This window comes from Poecilia reticulata, linkage group LG20 (assembly GCF_000633615.1).
Source record: "Poecilia reticulata strain Guanapo linkage group LG20, Guppy_female_1.0+MT, whole genome shotgun sequence".
Lineage (NCBI taxonomy): Eukaryota > Metazoa > Chordata > Actinopteri > Cyprinodontiformes > Poeciliidae > Poecilia > Poecilia reticulata.
This window is the reverse complement of record NC_024350.1, coordinates 1,619,927-1,630,511: the sequence shown is the minus strand read 5'-3', so window position 1 is coordinate 1,630,511 and position 10,585 is coordinate 1,619,927. Positions and strand designations below refer to the sequence as shown.

The following is a 10,585-nucleotide window of genomic DNA, read 5'->3' as shown; positions in this document are numbered from 1 at the left end:
CACTGAGAAGAAGCTCCTATAATGAGCTCAACCAATGAATAGTACCACGAAGTGCTAATTGCTGCTAGCTAGTCTGAAGAAGCTGAGTGAATAAGAAGATTTCTCAAACATGCATAAAAGAATTAAGGCAACACTCCATCTTAGCGAAGACGGTCGACTGAACAAAAGTCCTGAAAGCAAGTCACTGACATCATCCACAAGCTAAAGATGATGGTTGGATAAAGAGTTCTGTAGCCAAATGTCAAAGAAAGTTGAGTTTAAGGTGAAATATTTATACGTAAATATGTACCAACTATTTTCATAAGAACAGGCTTGACAAGAGGATTTTAGTGAATTGGTTTGATTATTACCAGGTCATAAACAACCAATCACAGTCGGAAATCGGTTGCTGTCAATCATCCTTGTGTACAAATGTATATATAATGGCAGAGAGACAAATCACAACAGCAGAAAAATCATCAGCTGTCATGCTAGCTAGCCTTAGCATTCACAGCTGCTTCCGTTCTGGTGAACCAGCTTTAGCAAGGTGTTGCGAGTAGCATGTACGCGAGGGTAACTGACAACACTGAGACCCTCCCTCTGGCTCTGATTGGTTGTTTCTGACTGAACAGTTTGTTTCCACAGATGGCTGTAAAACTTCAGGGAGAAACCAGAGAAGTTCGATTTTTTCACATATTTTCTGTCTCACATTAATCTGTCAGTTTTAGCAAATATGTAAGAAACATCTTGTTTATAAAAGATAGGTAATGCAGCTTTAAGATGTCATTAGTTCTGTTGAGGCTCCAAACATGACTGAATAAACATCGGAAAATTATTATAATCCTCATAAAAAGTGCCTTAATGAAGGTTGCAGAAGAAAGTTTACACTAATATAAGTAAAATCTTTGCAATAACCATGTCAAATTAGTTAGCTGTTCATTTAAAAAAGATCCATACCAACCATTTAACCTGATAATCTTAGACAAAATATGAAAACATATACAAGACAAACCAACTGATTACTTTATGGTTTGGGTTGCTTTCTGGTGGCACAAGGAACGACTGGGGAGGTTTAAACCTCACCGCAGGTTTACAATTTAAAACCAAAGTTCTGGTGAAATGGGAGGATTTTTGCTTCGACACATTGACTTCAGATTGAGATTTCAATAAGTTATATTCTCATTTGATCTTTATTCAAACACCCACTATGTGACTGCACTGCGATGCGTTGGGTTTTAATACTTTGGCACTTCTTTTCATCTCATGTTCAGTAAAAAGGTAATATTAACAGATGACTTAACCTAAAGGCCCTGGAGATAAAATGCACCAACGTGTTAAATGTTGGTTGTCATGGCGACACAAAAAGGTAAGAGACTGCCAGCATCCTGACGCATTACTGCGGTGTTATCTTGAAACAGAGATGATCTGTCACAGTGATCAAGGTTAATAAGAGGCATGACAAATGTGCAACAGAAACATTATACATAGTGGGAAATGGCTGCAGGCTGACACACACTGTGGAATCCATTAGATCAGGGAGATTTATTATTTTTCTTCTGGGCCTGGTGAAACTTTAGCTAATTTTCAGATGCTGTCCAGAAACTAACAGTGGGGTTTTAGAGCCCCTCTGGGTAGAAAAAGAAAAGAGGAGTAATTTTCCACTAAAAAATCTCAAGTTTTTGAAATTTATCTCAGAAATTTATCCAAAAAAAAAGAAAAAAGAAAAGAAAGAAATTTCAAAAAGTCAAATATTTGCAAGACTTTTCTAGAAAAAAACATGGATATTAATATTTTCAAAAGTCAAACATTTGTGGAGATTAATGAGAAATATGAGTTACAAAAATGTATACATTGTCAGAATTTGCAATTTTCTGAGATTAATCTCAGAATTTCAAAGGTTTTTTTGACAGAAATGTATTCCTTTTATTTATGTATTTTTTCTATCTACAATGACCCGAAGATGCCATTGTCAGAAACTGCTAAACCTCCGACAGCGTGTTGATTTAACATATCGCTCCAATCTAATCCTGTTTCATTCCACGTTCATATGAAAATAGTCACTGGAAACAATAGGACAGAAATAGAAATCCTGCATCCCGTATCTTTAGCAAACTGTGAGGCGATACGTCTCGAGTTTTCCTTTCCCCCTGTCAGCCTCTTCTTTTCCATTTCCAAGTCTCTACCTGTTCTGTGTGAAACTCCTCAGAGAGCCCTTATGGATTTCTTGGAGGATATTCTACGTGTTATCTTTGTTACACTTCATTCTGGCAGCAGGGCTCGTCTTCCTCTTCGCCCGTTTTCATTTGAACCTCTTCCTCTTTGTGCTTCTAGGGGGCGTGGCCTCCAGATGCCTGGCTGTCTACCTGACAAACGTGATCCTCACCAGCCTCATCACTGACAGTACGCCTCCTGTGGGTTGGTCCTCTGCTCTGTACCGGATCACCGGCTTTGGCAGGTTGCTGCTTTTACAAAGTTCTCCTCAATACTGTTCATGAAACGTTTTCCCATCCGGTAATATCCTGTCTCACCGCCCAATGGACTCTTATGTTTATCTTATGTTTTATTTGGGTACATTTTCTCACATGGAAGGCCTTCCAGTTAACAATCGCATGAGATACTAAAAAAAAACTAGAACTGCAAGCAGTTAACGGGTTCCAAGCCCAACCCAGTGAGGTCCCTCCCCGCCCCAGGCAAAAAAAAATCTAAACTGTTTCTAGGACTAAATGGACATAGTGATAAGGCCGTTTTTCATTACAACTGTCAATCCCTCAAAGGACTTTAGGTATTTCAGTCTAATATTTTCTTTTCTTTGAAACTGACTTAAATGTACCAACGGTCTCATAAACATGCATTTTCATGTTTTTATTAACAGTCACAGAAATTCAGGGTATACGTCTATGTATGACAGGAGCCTTTAGTTTTAATTTTGCTCTCTTTTGAAAAGGTCCAACCAAGGAATGGGTCTGCAAACAAGCCTGTGGCTAGAAAACCTGTGTACAAAACAAGGGCTGCTTTGTGTTTAACATGTAATGTTCTTGATGAAATCAACTTTAATCGAATTGAATAAAATGTGCCAAAGATTACTTCAGGGAACATATGTCAAAACTTCTGACTGCTGGTATGAAGTAAAAAATTTTAAATGTAATAAATCACAAACACAGTAATGCAAGAGCGTAACTGTCTCTGAGCGGCATAGTTAAAGCAAATTCTGGTGAGGTTGTGAAATCTGAAAACATGAGAACATGATGTTACCAGGCTGATATAGTCAAGCTGTTTGTCTGAATGCCTGATGTTAAACAAGGATGGGGCGGGTATTACATGCCTGCTCATTTTTGACTTTTAATCATCTTATTTTGTACACGTTTTCCTAATTTGGGGATTATTAATCTGTTCTCAAAACAAAGTTGATGTCTGCATGAATCAGTAAAGATTACACACTGGTATGTTAAAACATCATTACAGTACAGTGTGCTCATCCACATCTTTAGATCAATTAGAGCTCATAAAATTCATGAAAAATAACAAAATAAAATAGTATTTGAACGTTTCTCTCCTTAGGATTGGTGCGTCCCCTGCTTTTGTGACGGATAATCCAGTGACGGGAAAAGGGGTGATCAGATTATATCATTTGAGCGGGGTAATCTAATTTACATGTTCATTATAATTTCAGGCAGGTAATCATCAATTTGCAATGGATTATCCTTACAGAGTAACCCAACAGACCCCGATAATCTATTACCATTCACCTCGACGTAATTTCGCATTAAACTTTGTGGCAATTCATTAGGCGGGTGCATCAGCTCTCAAGTGTGCAACTCGCCGCAATTACAGCCCACAGTGGAGGGGCCTGACCCTGCAACGGGCCCGCAGTCAGAGCTGACCGTAACACTAATGAAGGCGGAGGAGTGAGGGGACGCTCCGGCACCCGACAGGTGAGAGTGTGTCTCATCTGATTATTTATCAGGAACATGAGCTGAAACATTAAGGATGACAAGGAGACGTGGAAAATAAACCTCACATAGCCTGACTGGTGCTGTGTGATGTAGAGGATGTTTCTTATCCGAGAAGGTTCATGCAAGAGCGACTTTTAAAGCTGGTTATAAACAGATGGGACAGAATCTAGGAACAATGCATGTTTTAGTCCTGCGATATAGACCACCCCCCTAGAAATCATTTTCTTTTAATTAAACCAATATTTAGCCAACATATGGGAGGCTTACATATTGATGATCAAGTAAGACTTGCACTACTTGAACGTATTTTCACTTGAGAAAAAGCAAAAACTCAAAAATCGTGGGCTTAAAAATTAAAGAACAAAAAAAAAGATCAAAAGTTGCTGAGTTTGGAGCTTTTTTAAAGGGGCAGTAGTGTAAAATAGAGTGAGCGAGAGCGAGCGTATGTTTTCTACACTCCTTCACCCTGACGTACCTTCCTTCGGGGGAGGGGGCGCCGATTTATGTTTTCGCATCCACCTGAATAATGTGCAGTTGCGCCCCTGCTTGTAGCTACTTCTCAGTGCAATGCTGGTAAAAACGTTGTTTTTATCCGTTGCAATGCTGTGACATCACAGCTGATTTTCTACATCCTGTTCTGCACAGGGGCAGAGGAGACAGCAACATAATAAATAAAAGAAACATGAAGCTACAAATCAAAAACACTTTAAAAAAGTAAAACAATAACGCGCTTAAAATGAGTCCAAATAGGCTGACATTTGTTGCAACTACTCTAAATTATAGAAAGGTGCATCATTTTACTCAAAGAATGAATAAACAAATAAATAACTGTTTTCCTGCAGAGCAAACAAAGACAGATCTGAGAGACTTTTGGGAGAATAACATGAAACTAGGTTGACTTAAGTCGTTTTGCTGTTTGCAGCAGTTAACTCCCATCAAAAGTTTAATTATACCCAAGCAGGCGCCCTTTGGAGGAGAAGTGTCGCACCACCTTGGGGGGTGCAGAATCTCACAGGTTAAACTTAGAGCGAGAAGCGTGGGCCGCAAATCCACCTGCTATCCTCCAACATGCCCCGCAAAATGCAGCGGAAAGAAGAAGAAGAAAAGAAAAACAAATCGATGGACAGGCAGACGAAAAGATTAGCGTTCGTGCAAAAAAAACTTTTACCCAGACGTATGAAGGCGGACGGCGGGGCTCGTTTGGAACACAGGTGGAAGGTTTCAGGATTCTTAGACGTTAGCATTCAGTGATGGAAAGGATGGGGGGTTGTTGTCCTCTGTTGCAAAATCCCAGACCCCTGATACCTGTCAACATTTACAGTCAAGAAGATGATGACGGAAGAGAAAGAGAAAATGTGACAGCAACACAGACAAGACAGGCATGATGTTATGATGCAAGAATGTATCCAAGTAGAACTGGCTTCTAGGACATTGAGTAGATTGCTAACAGCTTTTACTTTGTTCATTAGCTTAGACCAACTCTATAGTATCATCTGCCAGCTAGAGGTTATCTGAGATTATACCAGGAAAATGAATCACTGTTATGATTGCAGGTCAGCTTACAAATGAGTTGTGTGGGAAGGCCAGTAAACATCAGAGAAAAAAAAACACACAACTATTAGTCTCTTCTGGGTATTTGTGCTGTGGGTGAGTATAGTTAATATAGAATGAAAAACAAGACATGTTTGTGCAATTAGTTCTGGTAGGATCGTTCAGTTTATAATATACTGGAAACTCTTTAGAAATAAACCCTCCTTAAGCTTCCGTTTCAGTTTCTAACATTTCTGTTGGAATAGTCTCATATAAAAGCTACATTTCAACTTACTCAAATTCAACATACACCTGGTAGTCCAATGGACTCGGTTTGATTTGGGACCAGAGTCGCAACATTTGTTACATTTCTAGCTGGTGCAATTCGCTGCATCAAACGATCCAAACTCTTTGAAAAACCCGTTCCCCCCCAAGCCTCTGGTGGCGCTGCACCACGAATCACTGAAGAAAACGACACAAAAAAATCTGTAGAAGACACTGAGTGCCTCTTCCTTATTGGCAAAATATAAACAAAAATGGAATAGTGTTTTAGAGTTTTAGGATTTTTCATTGGTCATTGGTAGAGGAAAGAGCCAGTTAAAGAAACAATACAATGATAGAACATCAAACTCATTTTAAATACACCATACATAAATTTGGTATGCATTAGTGTTGGATTAAGTCTTAATTTATTTTTCAAAGGGAAGTTCTAAACTGGTAAAACTCTGATATCTAAATCCTGCTCTTCTCTGCGAGCCATTTCTCCAAGCAGCCAAGAGAAGTTATCAAGACTTGCTAAAAGATTTCTAGTAACAGCCAGTACTGACATCCAGTTGTTGGTTATGTTACTCATGTGATACGAAGAAAGTGTTGCAGTTTTGTGAAATACATCTATCTCAATACGGCTGAAAAACCACTTTATTGTAGCGGCAAAACATTTTTTATCGAAAAACTTGAGTTTTGTACAAATGGGCGTGTTTCCATTGAGCAAATTTATTTTGATAATTTCAATTTTGAGCTCAGCCTCTGGCGTTATCAGAGATAAAAGGTAAAGCTGACAGAGTTACCCTTTTGACTCAATATCTTTGAAGCTGGATGAACTTTTTTTTTTTTTCCCTCCAGAGAAGTTCTCACTCAAAGGCCAATCCTAACAGCATGACTGGAAACCTGATTTACCTGCCTGCATAGAAATGCTTTCATTCTACAAAAGAGATTGTTTTCTGTTAACACCGTTTGTTTTGGTTGTCTGTAATTTTTGTGCCGTGCCATCAGTCCTGATCAGCTCTCCTCTTGCAAGTAAACAAGCCAAAGAGGCAGCAACGATGCAGTGACCTCACCCTATGGAAATTCAGAGGGACAGCTGGAAGTAGCTGGGATAATTGGATTCACTTGTCCTTTGGACACAGTTCGCCTGACTGTGTCGACTTTATTGCAGGTCAGTGATGGAATGCCAGCTGGCGGCACAGATAGAAGGCTAAAGGAGAATTTCCAGTGAGTTCGTGCCCACAAGTGACGGGGCAGTTTACTCAAACTTCGAAGCATTTCCTCCTCCACTTCAGCATGATTGCACAGATGGCAGTGCTCAGGTGGCGGCCATTAGCCGCATCAACATGCATGAAATTCCCCGTGGTCTTTGCCACAGAACAGCGTCTTGAGAGAGACAGGGTACCAAAATCAATCCGGACGAGTTTAAATGTGTTGGAAGACCTCATTTAAAAGTTACTTATGTCTGGATAAACACAACTACATTTCCTGCGATTCACAATTTCGCCGTAGATTGGAGCTCCGTCCATTATGTTTAAAGTCAGATGAGGCAGTGAGGGTCAGAAGCACCGCCGGTGCTCCAGTAAGACTGAAGTCATCCAGACTAGCAGTCATGTAGGGGGCTCGAGGCTAGTCAACACTGCTGTGCTTCCACCGCTGTCGATCTGCGTCAGAGAAGCAAGACAGCTGCACAGAAAGGAGAGGGAGGAAGAGGTGGCGAGGCGAAGACAGGCAGGATTAGGGAGGAGGATTTGGATCCTGGTGAAGTGTGTCCAAATGGTGAAAATGAAGGCAAAAACAGTGAGCGGTAAAACTTACTAAGGCAAATGAGATTTAGCTAAGCTTGCAAGTGGTTCTCGGCCAGATGCTGCTTCGGTGGAGGTCCTGGGTGATTTGGCGGAGTAAATATCAAGACTTCTCAGAAAAACAAACTTCTCAAATTTACTATTACTGTCTCTAATAATGGTAAGGAACATTTATTTCCATTCCTTCTTTCAACAACATATTTGGATTTGGATGATATTAAAGATAATTCAGGATTTTATGTGATGCTATGTTAAAATCTTACATTCATGAAATAACTCGTCTTCTCCAGAAGCTTCCATTTAAAGACAACTTCATAACATGTGTTTAAAGGTTATTTTAAGCTATTATCAAGTTTGCTTTTGGTAGGTTTTTTTTTTTATACAGAACCCAATAAATATTTTTTGGGTGAAATAGTAATTATTCAAACTACATATAATTATAATTCCTTTATTAGACTACAATATTACATATTAGATAGCTAGCAGATCAACAGACACACATTCTGTGTAGATTATCACTGTATCCTGGCAAAGTGTGGATGCAAATGTGATGAAAAATCTCCTAATATACTTTTAGACTTAGTCTTTGCACAAAGACACGAAAGCCATTTAGCCACGAAAGGTCATTGTTTGGCTGCAAAAAAAATAGTAATAATACTGAAAAACTATATCAGGTGGTGGCAACTAATGGAGGCTATTAATCTGTTGGCACAGTGTTTCTCAACCCTGGTCCTCTCCTTCCCCCCTCTTCAAATTTTAGACATATTTTACATGAGAATAAAGCCAAGTAACTAATTTCTATCCCTAGTCCAATTGGCAGGTTGATGTATATGTTTAATAATAAGAAAAAAAGCAGCCTCAGATTACTGTACACAAAAAAACTCTTCATGAAGCAGAAAATTAGGTAATTGATCAGTTCTTCACAATTTGTCATCTATAATGGTTCAGTAATTTTAACTTTAAGTTGAGTTGAATAGAGCTAGCACAATGATGTTAGCCAAACTAGCTAATCATTTGACTAAAATAATTAACTTGAGCTACGTTTTCAAGCTTTGGCCCCCTGTTTATTGCAATCTAAGACTGCAGAGCATTTATTTGAAATTACAATTTTAGCGTGCCACCCTGCCATTAGCTCCAGTCTGGAGCTGTACTGAATCCAGGCTTTTACTACTCCAGGTATTAAATCAGGCGTTTTTAATCTTTTTTTTTTTTTTAACTGCTTGAAAAAAATGTGAACTATAAATTAAAAAGGAATAGATAATTCTGCTTTTAACAACTCTTTTTCAAACTTACCGCTGCCCTTCAGCTACAAAGGTGTGCCGTGCTGTTGGAAGGAATCTGCTTCATGGTTGGAATAATTTTGTGATGAACGATCCACAGCCCTGGATTCACTAAAGACATAAAACATTCCCCTGAAAAAATTTATATGGCATATGAGATCAAGTTATGTTCATCTTGTAACGCATAATGTCTCTAATAGAAAGAATGCAGCACAGAGACACACAGAGAGGAATAAAAAGCAAAACACTGCTGACAATCGGGGTTTTAGCATCATATGCTAATGCTATATTGTAGAACAAGGCATGTCATTTTCCTTTTATTTTTTTCATACATCATTTGTCTTATTTTTAAATTTGTGTACATGCTCTTTCTTTTTTATTAGCTAATGGTAGAAAGCCAAAAATAACACTATTACCTCTTCAGAAGGATTTCTTTCTCCGATCCGCTTCCTGAGCTGCATAAATACAGTTTTCTGCTTTAAACATGACATTTGTTCACCAAACGTCTCATTTCGCACCTGTTAACGTGTCTGGAAATTGCATTTTCATTGCAACCTGTAGACCATCAGAAAGTTAAGTGAAAGTTAAGGCTTTAAAAAGTTTTCAACAAAGAGAAGCTGTCAGACATAATTCGCCTCGTGCATATTAGCTTTCCTTTCTTAAAGAGATTTAATTTTCACCTCACTCCTCTTTTTAAATAAAGAGTGTTAGCTAATACCTAGAGGCAGACAGAGGAATAATTTACACTATTGAGATGAAAAGGGTGTCAAAGAATTAATTACAGCATTAAAGGTGCAGATAGCAACAGTCGCGTCGCCTCTGAGAGAAGAAAAACAGAGACAGAAAGGAAGGGGGGGGGGAAAGATTGGTGTGTCGAAAGTTATCTCTGCCCCGCAGCATCCTGGGAGTGTTAAACACAGCTAAACACTTCAAAGTGCGAATCGCGGAACGACCTTTATTTCTGGTACGGATCACCTGCAACTTTCCCCCACCTCTTTCTTTCAGTCCCAACGTCGACAAATGCTCGGCAGAGTTTCGCTCCAGTGCGCGTAAACAGGAAGCCAGAGCTCTTTCATCTCCAGCTGATTGCTGGGATGCTATTATTTTGACTGAGGGTGACAGCAGCTGTCAGAGCTGTCACGTGGTTCGGTCTGCTGGATATCAAACTGCAAGTTATGGCGGCGACTGGTGACAACAGCGGATCGGCTATTAAAGAGAAATCACTGTCAGTGCTTTGTGGCTGATGACAATCAGTCCTCACCGGGAGGAAGCTCGGACCGATTGGCCTGCAGGTGATTGGGAGATAAGTTAGCAGCCAGATGAATACTGAATCTCAATTTTTATTTAATTTTTTTTTAGGTTAAAGGGAATGCGTTATCGCTTTTACTTCAGCTGTGTTCACGCTTGGAGCTCACAGAATGGAAATCCATTTCATTGTGCAGAAATTGATGGATACGTTTAAAAAATGTGAAAGAAAAATGTGAAATAAAAAAGCCAAAAGTAGCCATATGAGCTGCTTCTTTGTCCAACACTGGTAAAAATGTTAATATGTATATAAAGGAGCAATGCTATGACTTCCTGAAGGCGGAGTCTCAGAAAGAGCAGGAGTTTCTTAAAGAGACAGAATTTCCATTTGTTAAATTATAAACGCAAGTTTCTTTTAAGTCACATTTTATATGCAACACATTTTAATAACTGAAGGTAAAATAGTTAATATGCTAAACTGACATTGTTTAATACTTTTTATTGTTATATTTTGCGCTATCATTGTGTT

At 39.0% G+C, this 10,585-nt stretch overlaps 2 long non-coding RNA genes across 2 annotated transcripts in view; both read right to left on the bottom strand.

Annotated features, from left to right (window-relative positions):
* Positions 1-5,293, bottom strand: part of LOC103482242 (uncharacterized) — an 11,666-nt gene extending 6,373 nt beyond the window's left edge. Inside the window, exon 1 of the long non-coding RNA XR_536423.2 lies at positions 5,101-5,293. This is a non-coding gene — a long non-coding RNA (uncharacterized LOC103482242). The remainder of the gene's footprint in view (positions 1-5,100) is intronic.
* Positions 5,294-8,850: 3,557 nt separating this feature from the next.
* LOC108165706 (uncharacterized) lies at positions 8,851-9,878 on the bottom strand. The gene is made up of 3 exons (XR_001776030.1): positions 9,804-9,878; positions 9,228-9,366; positions 8,851-8,943 (listed from the first exon to the last, which is right to left on the bottom strand). It is a non-coding gene; the product is annotated as an uncharacterized LOC108165706 (long non-coding RNA).
* Positions 9,879-10,585: the final 707 nt, after the last annotated feature.